Here is a 12,524-nt window from a genome sequence, read left to right as displayed (position 1 = left end):
CACACTAAAAGGAACTGTGATTTTTAACAAACATACTAAGATAGCTTCATTAAATATCCATACACTTTATATAAATTATATATACAACATATATATAAATAATATACCTCAGTATATTAGATAATATATGAAAATTAATACAAACATGACATATGTAATGTGTAAATAATATATTTATTATAAATTGTATGTATATATATTATATTCTAAATATAAATCAGCTATCTTTATCAAAGTTGCTATTCATTGGTTGGTTGAAACATTCATTCATTCATTCATAAGCATTTGTTGAGTTCTCAATGTACCTGTGAACAAAACAGGAAAAGTCTCTGTTTAAGGATGTATCATTTGGAAAGAATATTTGTGACACTTTTAAAATTGACTTAAAGGTCAGCATGGAATTCTTTTAATATCTTTGATCATCTGAAATCCTTCTTTTTATGGGTCCATGTAGCTTTTTGGAATTACCAGGAGCAAAAACATTCAGATCCAGAAATACTGGGACGTCATCCTGGATAGTAAAGTTGTTATTAAAAATAGAGATGTCAACTAAAAACATGAGGCTAGGTTCCTTGTAGTACCTGGGAGTAGGTTCTTCTAGAAAATGCTTAAAAGTTATTAAATGGAGTATAAGTATTTTAAAAAGAGTTGAAGTATTTTCTGAGACTCCCCTCTTTCTACTGTGAGAAACATTTGAGAGAGACAGCAAGGGACATGCTAAGCTGCTTCTTTGTAATGTTCTCTCTTCTCCTATGATGTATCAGGAAGCTATGACAATCCTAAAAATACTGACATTTTTATCACTTAAGAACGATGATTGAAATAAAGCAATTTCTTCTCCTTGCTCAGAAAGTGTATAAGCAACTGTATAGTCTCTTCCTAAAATGGAGAATTGCTTGAACTGGATATTCCAGATGACAGTTTACTATCTTGGCCAAAAGAAATTTTTAACAGAGATAATCCATTATGAAACTCCCCCCCCACACACAAATATTCTAAAATTTGAAATGAAATATAATACCAACCTAAAAAATTATATCCAGTATATTTTATGCTCATTAATAATTCCCTTAGTCTTTTCCACAAAAAATCAATTTCCACTTCAAACAATATATTCAAAGATCTTTACAATTATATACCCCCACTCTACAAATTGGGAAACTGAGGCCCAGAGAAAAGATGACTCCCAGCTAAAGTCACTCTGTTAGTTAATGACTATGGGTAATGGTTTAACTCCTGGTCCAGAGGTTTTTCTTACATGAAATTCCTCATAGGGAGGACATGAAAGACAGCTTAAATATATTTTACCTGTTTCTCCCTTGTTCCTATAAGGCCAGCTCTATTTTGTACAGCAGTTCAGCTCTGTCTCAAAGTTTGCATATCCCCAGTGTTTCATTGATCAGCTAAATAAAAAGCCATCCAGTTTACCAAGTTTCTTAGATATTAACTTAGTGATCATAAATTTCTATTTAGGCATAGCATTTGGGGTCTCAGCTCCAGGTCCTCTGCCACCATCATCCCAACAAATTCCAAAAATAGAGCATTTATGAGAAATATTATACCAAATACGGTTTCCTCCATTTTATTACCTATTTGGATATATTAATATTTTATACTAAAAATAGAATATGTTCTTCTGAATCTTTGTTCACCCACTTATTCAACAAATATTAAGACCATGCTTCATTAGGCTTTGCCCTAATCAAAATAGAACTATCTCTTCAAGTTACAAAGTACAGTTTTGCAGCACTGTTTCAAATGGCTGCATGATATGCTAGTACATGATATTCCATTATGTAATTCTACCAAAGTGCATTTAACAAGTGCCCTACTCTCAAAGAGTAACAATCCTGATAGTCTACCACTCTAGATCTTCATGAAGATGGTATCTCTGAGCATGCTTGTCTGCTAGGTCACAATGCTATAACCCCTGTTGTCTTATATCCTATAACTTAATTTGACCAAATATTGAAGAAGGATATGGAGCAGCAAGGAGCTCTCGCCCTTCTCTAAGTGAGGAAGCAGAAGCATTCCTTGTTTCTTCAGTGGTCATTCAACCAGAATTCATCAAGCCCCTCTTTCAGGTCAGGCAATAGAGAGGTGAATAAGGCACAAATAGTTCCCTAGGGAGTGCCATAATCAGAGAGGACTGCCATTTCCTGAAGTCAGATAATTATTATCCAGCTGAACCAGACCAAAAACAGCTAACTTTACCAATTCCTTTCTCAGAACATAACTCTAATCTATGTATCTTACTCAAGTCCTAGGATTTGTATTATTTATCCACTGCTGTGTCACAAACTACCCTAAAACATCTTAAAACATTAAACATTTATTATTTCACAGTTTCCATGGGTTAGGTGCATAGGAACAGCTTAGTTGGTAGTTCAAGCCTCAGAGTCTCTACAGCTGGGGCTGCATCATCTGAAGGGTGGATGGGGACCGCCAAACCCACTCCAAGAGGGCTTACCCACAGGACCACTGGCAGGAAATCCATTTCCTTTCTGATTGTTGGCAGATCTCTATTTCTTGCCAAGTGGACTTCTCCACACAGCCGCTTGAGTGTCCTCCTGTCATAGCAGCTGGCTTCCCCCTGAGTGGGTAATCCAAGAGGGAACAACATGGAATCCACAGTGTCTTTCATGATCCAGCCTTAGAACTACCATCACCTCTACTGTATGTGATTGGCCACACAGACCAACCCTGATTCTGTACAGAAGGGGACAACACAGGGTGTAAATACCAGGAGGCAGGAATCTTTAGGAACCTTCTTGGAGGATGGCTTAGAGGCATTAGTGATTTAAAAATTCCCTGCAGCCTAAAAACTCAGAATGCTAAGAATAGTATTTCATTTTAGTAGCAATTATGAGGATCATATAATAGGTATACTGTCTATAAATTCATGAAAGATAATAGAGTAATCTACAAAGAAGGAAGATTATTTGGGATTATTTTCCTATTCCTCTAATTTGACTTACATTTCAGGGTACCCGATGGGTCAAAGCTTTAAAAAATGAAATTATATCAACCAATTCTCTAAATAGGGCAAGAGACAGACTATCACCTTAAGAAAAACTTACTTTATTACAGGAAAAGGTTGCTGCCTTATTTCATAAATGTAAGGCAGATGGGTGCCCAGAAGCCTGGAGAAAATGTGAAATAGGACCTCTTTTGTGTGTGTGTGTCCGCAAAGACTGCCTATCCCCATATCTCTTGGTATCCAGAGCTCAAGGTGAGTGATATCCATCTGCTTAGCAATTCCAGGGGAAATCCTCTGGGAAAAAGACATTAAAACATAACCCTTGTCCCAAAAAGTGGAGAAAACTTAGTCTAGGCAGACCAAGTAGTTCTGAAAAGACCCAAAGGACAAAGGACAATGAGGTTCCAGAATGACAGTGACTGTGAGGGGAGCACTCGTACGAGGTTGGAGGGTCAACGGTGAGGGGACTGAGTCTCCATGCCTGTGAGCTGGCAGTGCTGGACATCACCTGTCCTTTGCCCTCCAGCGGATAAGCTCTTACTTTGGGAAAATGCATGAGAGAAAATCAGCAGGATATTGAGAACTCTGAGTAGTCCTTTGAGTGAGTGTAACCTTGGGGAGTGAAAGTGTCTCCTGTGGAGAACCACTGCTGGGGGCAAACCACATGGTGCCTAAGAAATGAGGCAGAAGCCGGACATCAGAGATGACAATAGGCTAACTTGCAATGGAGCCGAGGCTCTGCATCCAGTCCTGCCTGACGCCCAGGACCAGTCGTGAATGAGAGTCCAACCTGTTTGAGTTGGTTTGCTTTCTTGTGTTTCTTTAGGGAACTCAGGTCTACAGAATGGAATTAATCATGACCCTTGGTTCTTGACAATGGTTAATCCAAGCATAATCCTCTTTGAATTATTTCAACAATACAATGAATACTTATAATCCTTCACCTCAAACAGGAATTATAACCTAATGTCAGTAGTATGGGTTATATTACCCTCCTATAATTTATATGTTGCAGTCCTCACCCCAGTACCTCAGAACATGACCTTATTCATAGATAGGGTCATTCAGATATAATTAATTAAGTGAAGATGAAGTTATTAGGGTGGACTCTAACCTAACATGACTGATGTCCTTATAAAAAAGGGGAAATCTGGACCCAGAGGTAGACACACATAGAGGGAAGATGATATGAAGAGACAGAGAGAAGAGAGCCATCAATAAGCCGAGGGCAGATGCTAGAACAGATTCTTTCTCACAGCCCTCAGGGGAAACAACTTGCTGACACCTTGATCTTGGACTTCTGGCCTCCTACGGGAGGCAATAAATTTCTGCTGTTTAAACCACCTAGTTTGTGGCACTATGTTTGGGCAGCCCTGGCACACTAATACAATCCATGACGTATTTACTGACATGCTGCTCCACATTCCATCTTCCTGCCTTTCCTTTAAATCATCATGTTCTGAACTTTCCATTGATCACAGTGTATAATTGTCTTTCTTTATTACGATTATTAGTAGTAGTATTTCTTTTTTATTAATGTTATTTATTTACTTTATGGAAACTTAGTGGGAAACCATAGAAGATACTATGATTAAGACAACCTGAGATCCCTTCCCTTCTCCCTTAATTTGCCTCTACAGTAAAACTAAACTCTGTAAAATCCTATGGTACAATGACACACCCAGAGTAAAACAATGACACCCCTACAGTAAAACACATCCACAACTTGGGATATGTTCTGCATGGCCAAAGTCCGTTTCTTCTTCAGAAGTAAGGAAGTAACTAGGAAATGACTTAGATTCTCTCACTTCAGTGATTATGGCAAATATTTCACTGTTGTCACAACAGTACAGATAGGTTAAAAATTATTATTTTTGTTAACCTCAAAGGAATGCAATCCTTCATTTTATGCAATTACATTTTGAACCTCACTAATCATATTTTGGCTGAGTTTTACTGCACTCACTTTCCCAGCACCCTATGAGCCTAGGATTACTCATGTGACACAGTTCTGACCAATCAGTACCTAAGCATAAATCTGCACAGGAGGTTGGGCAAAAGCTTTGTTCTTCTAAAAACTGGGCATGCACAGCAGCTGCCACCAGCTCCCTCTCCTTCATCCCCCTGCTTTTATTGCTGCCTTAAAAGAGGATTTCCTGCTGTAGTGGCCAGCTCATCACCAAAGGCAAAAAGATAAGAAAACTACAGAGGCAGCAGGCCTGACACAACTGAGCTGCTGAACTAAAGCCCACAGCTGCCTACCCCTAGAATTCAAATTATGCAAGAAAAAGTACACATTTATATATTTAATCACTCTTAGAGTTTCTGTTACTTGCAGCCAAAATTATTACTGATTAATATAAGATAACCTGGATTTCCTGCTGAAGCAGGTATAAAAGTATCTGAGAACTGCATTTTGGAACTCTAACTTGCAGAGGAGAAAAAATATGAATATTTGCATCACTAAATATAAAGTCAAATATCTCAGCTATTTAGAGGTGGGTAAGCTGAGGTTTAATGAAGGAAAGAGATTTGCTTGTGGTTCTGTATCTGGCAGGGACTAGCCTTGGGTAAAGGACTCTAGTATGTGCGCACATCTTTTAGATCAAAACTGAGGCTAAAAATGGTAAATACAGACTTCTCCCAATTCCCAGCTCTATAACTTTGTCTTATTCCCAACTTGGTTTTCAATTCACTAGATTTAGTTTTTATCTCTATTTGCCTCCCACTTAGCCAAAAGCATCTCTCACAACCACAAGTTATATATCACTTTCATTACTTTTCCTTGTCATGAAGCAGTACTAACATTCCTGGACAAGAACCCTGGGAAACAGCTGTTTCAGTTAAGTGCTTCTCAGGTATTTGAAGAAAACTAACTGTTGGTGATGGGTAGATGCTACATATGAGATGTGACTCCCTGTTCTACCCTTTTTTTTTCTTCTTCTGTTACAAATGCCCTTCACCCCACAAGCAAATTCACATTAACCTAGAAAGTATATTCTTGGAAAATAATCTGCTGAGAAAGATTACCAAGAAATGGTATTTGGTAAAAAAAAAAAAAAAAAATGATCTCATCACTAACAGGATACATCTAGAGCTCTTGGCTTATGTTAGTAGGAAGAAAAAAGCATCATGCCTCTCTATCTGCATAGACCATAGCTATATGGTTTTTTCTAATTAAGTTCCCATTGAGTGGCCTCTACAAAGCTGCATTCTGTTGTTTCTTAACTCAGTACCCAAAGTGCTGGAAAGAACTTTTTTACTAAATTGCCACAGCAAAAGTGATGGAAATCATAAATAGCTTTGCTAATGCTAACATTAAAGTGTGGATTACTGCTTTGGGATATTGTTCTTAATGAAAGAATGGTTTGCTGAACTGCAGCCATATCACAGAAAACAAATTTCTATGCATGGACACTGTTGTCAGTACCTAGGCATTGCAACTAGAGTTGGAAATAAGCTATACCTCAAAAATTTTTCAATTATGATATTATGTCAGAGACAGAGTCCAAAAAGTACACTAATGGATTATAGCTAACAGATGCAATGGCACCTTAGAAAGGGAATGGTTCCAAGACTAAACTAATAGGGGTATAAAGACATTAACAAATCCTGAGAAATGATGTCAATTGGGAATGGAGATGGTCTGAAATGCAAGCATGGACTAAAAGAGGAATAAGGACAAGTGTGAATTGCCTAACCAGATTTGACCAGGGGAGAGGAGTCTTACCCAGTGGGCCTCCAATATTAGGATCCCACTGGCACATTTCTGCACTGAGAAGACCTGAAGCTAATTTACCCAATGCCATACATTTTAAAATCACCTACCTTCCCTTTTTCTGATTTCATCCTCAACAGCCTACTTACTTTTTTTAGTTTCAAGTATACAACATAGTGATTTGATAGTTATCTACATTATTAAATGCTCATTCCAACAAGGGTACTTACTATCTGTCAACACAGAAAGATGTTACAGTGTTATTGACTATATTCTCTAGGCTATACTTTGATCCCCATGACTAATTTTTATATGATTGATATTTTGTGCCTTTTTATTTCCTTCACCTGTATCACCCACCCATCCCAGTTCCTCCCCTATGGTAACCACCAGTCACATATAAGTGAAATCATGTGGTATTTGTCTTCCTCTGCCTGGCTGATTTCACTTAGAACAATACCCTCTAGATCCATCTGTGTTTTTGCAAATGGCAAGATTTCTTTCTTTTAATAGCTAATATTGCATTGTATATAGGTACCACATCATCTTTACCCATTCATCTACTGATGGATACTTTGGTTGTTACCATATTTTAACAGCCAACTTCTTGATTATATGACTGCCAATGGAGATCTTCAAATGGGGAGAAAATGTGCTAAAATAAATTTTATAGTCAATAACAGGAATATTTCCAAATGTAAGGTAATAAATAAGATTCTCATTTTCTATATAAGTATCTGCTAGGTTGGTTAAGGCAAGTCTGCCCTTCAAGATGCACCCACTTTCAGTGGATGAAAAACCAGTTTTATAGACCTGTAAGACTAAAGACCCATAAACTCAGCACATCACCAGAGAAGGCATCTTCACATGGCTGTTCCCAACCCTTATCATCTGCCTTTTACATCTATCTTCCACAGATACTGAATAGGGTGGACCAAGTTCATAGAGATGGGTCCTGGAGCTCTTAATATTTCCTGCTCAAGTCTTGCAGGATGCTAACATTGCTGTCTTTACTACAGGCATGCTCTCATGTCAGAATGCCATATTTGCAAATGCTATGTTTAGACTGGAGCTTAAATGAACATCTATTTTATCCTCTTGTCTTCAGTTAAACAATCTTCTTGTTTTTGTCAAATACCCACAGAAAAGGATGTCTGTCAATGACTTCTGAAAGTAGATGCCACTGTTGCATTTCAACTGGAATATGCCAAATCAGAAAACTTTTGTGATAATATAAAAAACAGCAGCTTGAGATTCTTTTGCTGAAGTCACCTATTCCACCACTGATTGTCAAAAACAGAGAACATTTGAAAATAGCTCATTTATTGCTCCACACACTGAGGGATAGGAAAGAACAATGAAAGAGACAAGATGGCCTAGAGATAAGATTGTGCTCTAGGAATTACAATATCTGAGTTTGAGTTTTGGCTCAGCGACTCCAGAAGGGCATAACTCCCATCCTCTCTTTTCACCTTACTCCCCTCCTTTGTCAAAGCATAGCACTAAACTCTATTAGACCTACAGTTCCTTCCAGAGCTAATATTCTAAGATGCCAGGAGAAAAGAGAGGGATACTCTGCCTAGAGAGAGCCCTTGGCTTTGGCCCTTTGGCCCTCAAACTTCACCCACCTCCACCCAGAAGGCTTGCACATGAGTCCTGAGGTAGTTGAGCATCAGACTGGATTAGGCCTCCCTACTTACCATCCCAGCCATTCCTTCAGGCCAAAGTAAGCTTTGTACTTCCATTGCAAAGTTTGTGGGTAGAGAAGATGAGGACTAGTTTGTCATTTGGAAACTGCAAATCTTGTCACCCATACTTGCCTTCAGCTGAGGAAGCCTCACCTGTAGTTGAAGATGTCTGTCGGGTTGTCATACTCAGATGTTGCTCTTCATGTTGGTCACCACAGATGATGCAGTGACATCCATTGACTACATGATCACTAAGCACACATCTACTAATGCTGATGGCACCTGTGTAAGAACCTGAAGCAACAGCAGAGATGCTGGGAAAGGGAAAGAAAACTGAGACATATGGTGAACACGGGAGGTTGGGTTGGACCAAAAAGCCTGGATCTTCAAGCAGAGATGCCTCACTGACAGAATCTATGGAGTTAAGTACCTACTCCCTGAGTTGCCCCTGAAGGGTTCACCTGCAAAGTTAATAGCAAGATTTTCTGGAGTGATCTTGTTACAAGAAACATACCAACCCCAAACAGCAGATATGACATCTAGGAAGCTTTGTCAGTGGGGCAATACCTACCATTTACTGATGTATCTTGCTCTACACAGGCAATGAAAAATTAAGCCAAGTCCAGGAATCAGCTCATCTTTAAACAGAGCCATGCATTAGGAATTCATTTGCTTCTCAGCACTTAGAAAATAAAAGAAGACATTGAAAGGGAGGCCTTGCATGAGACATGCATAACCCTGAGGTAAAAAGAACTTGACTGAGATAAATGCTGCCCTGAATTTGTAGAACAACATCGCATGTATAGATACACAAACATATGTGCATATATACATAAAGGAAAACACATGCTTAAAGAAAAAGCAATTTTCCCAGCATGGAAAGAAATAATTTCTCAGCATGAAAGGAAACACCACTATGGTGAGAGTCCCTTGAAGAAACAAAGCTGTTACACTTTTATCTTGTAAGGATCAGATAATAAGTACAACCACATAAAATATTTTAGGTCAAAAAATGATTAAGATGATTGGAGTTAGGAGTTTTCTAGGGTAATGTATACAAGCATTCAATGGGCCATCTGGTCAGTGGATGCCTCTGGCCCATGCTGACTGTACCTAAGCTGATGGGAAGTCCTTTTATAGAATTTGCTGCTGTTTCATGTTGTATCTATTAAGGACCTGTGATGGCAAGACCATTATATGATGGAATGGGGCATAATGGTGACCTACAGATTGAAGGGGGGTGGCTTTCATTTTGGAAGGGATGGTTACTACCCACCAGATTCAAAGTGGATGTGGCAGATGGAAGAAAAGGGAATAGGTTCCCTACCTGCAGGGTTCAGTGAACGGACAAAGCTGCTTTGCTAATGAGCTGAATGACTCTAGATAACTTGGCAGACCTCTATTAGAATAATCTCTAAGAGGGCATGAAAAGAATAAGAGAGTGCAGATTTTCATTCTGGGGGGAAATTTGATGTCTAATGGACCTGAAAAAATGGTAAATGATTGAGTTGTGGACATCAGTATCACATATATGCATCTCTTTTAAGCAAAATACCCCATTAAACCTTATCAGTGCCTCCTATACAGGCATTTTTGGGGGATCCTTCCATCACCCTGAACTTCAGGAAAGAAAATTCCACTCAAGATACCTTGCTTTTTTTTAATATGGCCATATCAGTATATAGATTTGCTCTTTTTAAAGTTCATACTTGGGCTTTGCCTAGCTCTACATGGTATGAATCAGTATGATGCTTATTTAAATGTTTTTCTAATTTGATAAGTGACCAGTCTGGAACCTAGCACTCTTAGAGGTCTATCACAAATACTGTTGCATTAACTTTACTCTTCTTGCTTGCCCATGGCTAGAACTCAGTATTTTGAATGGCTGTCTCTAAGTGTGATCACTAGGTAAGAAAAAGAGAGAGGAATGTAAAGGTACTTTCTGAAGTCCCATCTAGAAGGGGTGCTCAGTATTTTGCAGCTGGAGGCACTGCAAATTATCTAATCCAACTCCTTCCTTCTATAGATGAAGGTGAAGCTCAGTTATGAAATACATAAACAGGAATGTTATCAAGATACCCTCCTTCCCTGACGTAATATTCTTTAAAAAGGAAACTGTTTTATTAAAGCAATGCTTGAATATTAAAATGGTATAAAAGGGTTGTTAATAAAAATAAACACCCATTCTATCCCTACCCAACCCAATTCTGCTACCAGATCACTTCTCTAAATATTTAATCTAAATAACATACTAATAACTGGATTCTTTGATTCCTTGATTTTAGAAAGTATGCATTGGCTTCTCAATAAGAAGGTAAAGATTTAGCTCACTTCAACTACCCTTTCTCTACTTCAAAACTGTACAGCATTTTTACTATTATTACTTCCAGTAGTGCTTTGTAGCATTAAATTATATACTAGAACCTTAAGCCATAACTTATGTCTTATTTCATCAAAGTTCTACAGTTTTTCTTAACTCTCTACATCTAAGATAAGGATGTCCCTGCCCAAATCTCTGTCCTTCAAACCCCAATTCCTGTCCTTGGTTCTTTACATTTGCATCATGGTCTATAACCATAGTTACATATAGGTCTTTCACGTTTTTAATAGATTGATTTTTAGAGCTGAATTGAACAAACAATGTTGTTTATTGTTTGCTCACATAGAGCCAAGTATGTTCTAGGATTACATTTCCTATCTATGCGAATCTAAGGAGATGACCACTGTATCACACAAAGAAGGATAATACTAGAATCTAGGTCAAATGAAATCTCTTACACTGCATCAGAATCTCAAAATCATGTTACACTTTAGTTTTCTTTGTATTTTGACAATGACTTTCCTATTAGACTTTTGTTTTTCCTGGAGTTAGTAATCATATTCTCTTTTTCAGAGAGAAAATACATGCTTTCTTTATCATATTCCAAAGACATTTCTTTCTAGTGCTTAAAAATCATTCCTTTCCTCTCCTTGAAGATATTCTTAGAGCTTGTTACCTTCCCATATAAAACAGAGCAATTGCTTTCAAGGCCTATTGAAATGTCTTTCACCCTATGATTTCATTTCTTTGGACCCTGTATCCTTCAGTGTCCAGGCCAAAATAGAAACCACTCTAGATAATTAAAGCAGGAACGGATGAATTAGCTCAAAAGGTAATTCACCACTAAAGTGTTGAAAGGACTGGAGGAGCAAAAGAAAGAAGGTGATGTTGCTCAGGAACAGTAACAGGAATAAACCACTACTACCCTTGCAAGAACTCCTGATCCCACACTCCTCTCTACCGCCAAGGAGAAGTCCACAAACCTCCAGTCCCTTCATGCTCTAGGAACACATACTCCATGGATATGGTCGGAAGTCCTTCTAATGCGGCTGGCTCAGTTGCGTTAAAACCATTGAAACCACAGCCACATTTAGAAGGTTCTTCTTCCTTCCTACCTTGTAATTTCACTGGATGAAACAAACCAGAACCAGCTAGCAATGGAGCCTCAAGAAGATAGTTTTCAGGCTCCCAGTGCCAGAAGTGCAAAGAAGAGCACAGATCAGTGTGGAGTTGAGTGTCAACTGACAATATCTGGAACACACTTTTGGATTAGTTCCACCATTTTTTATGGCTTGCGTTTTCCACTTTTTTTTGTTGTTGTTTAAAATTTTTTAATTACTCAACTAATTCTTCAGAAAACATGGCTGAAAGGGAAACACCCTGAGTCTTTACGTGTTGGGAAATGTTTGTTTGTACTTTGTCCTCACATTTAACTGATAGTTTGGTTAAGGACAGAATTCTAGATTCAAAATTGTTTTCACTTAAAATTGGAAGGCATTATTCTGTTTTCTTCTAGAATCCTGTATGTCTCTTGAGAAGTCTGTTACAAGTCTCTTTCTCATTCAGAGTTTTTAAATGTTTTTCTCTCTGAAACAACAATCCCTTAAAACTGATTCTTCCTCCAACTATATCCTAAGTGTGTTCAGTTCTCTCACGTTTGAGAGATATGCCATCATCCTGGAAGAGACCCACTAAATCTCTCAACTGGAGTATTGCAATAGCCTCCTATTTCCACTCTTGGTCCCACCTCCCAAGAATGTATTATCCACAGAGCAGCCAGAGTTATCTTTTAAAATTACAAGTCAGTTAATGCCATCC

At 38.2% G+C, this 12,524-nt stretch overlaps 1 long non-coding RNA gene across 1 annotated transcript in view; it reads right to left on the bottom strand.

The window, feature by feature from the left end:
* Positions 1-1,641: 1,641 nt before the first annotated feature.
* LOC140845042 (uncharacterized) overlaps positions 1,642-12,524 on the bottom strand; it is a 36,813-nt gene continuing 25,930 nt past the window's right edge. The window contains exon 3 of the long non-coding RNA XR_012123667.1: positions 1,642-2,593. This is a non-coding gene — a long non-coding RNA (uncharacterized lncRNA). The remainder of the gene's footprint in view (positions 2,594-12,524) is intronic.

This window comes from Manis javanica, chromosome 2 (assembly GCF_040802235.1).
Source record: "Manis javanica isolate MJ-LG chromosome 2, MJ_LKY, whole genome shotgun sequence".
In the NCBI taxonomy this organism is placed as follows: Eukaryota; Metazoa; Chordata; class Mammalia; order Pholidota; family Manidae; genus Manis; species Manis javanica.
This window is presented reverse-complemented; position numbering and strand designations above follow the sequence as displayed.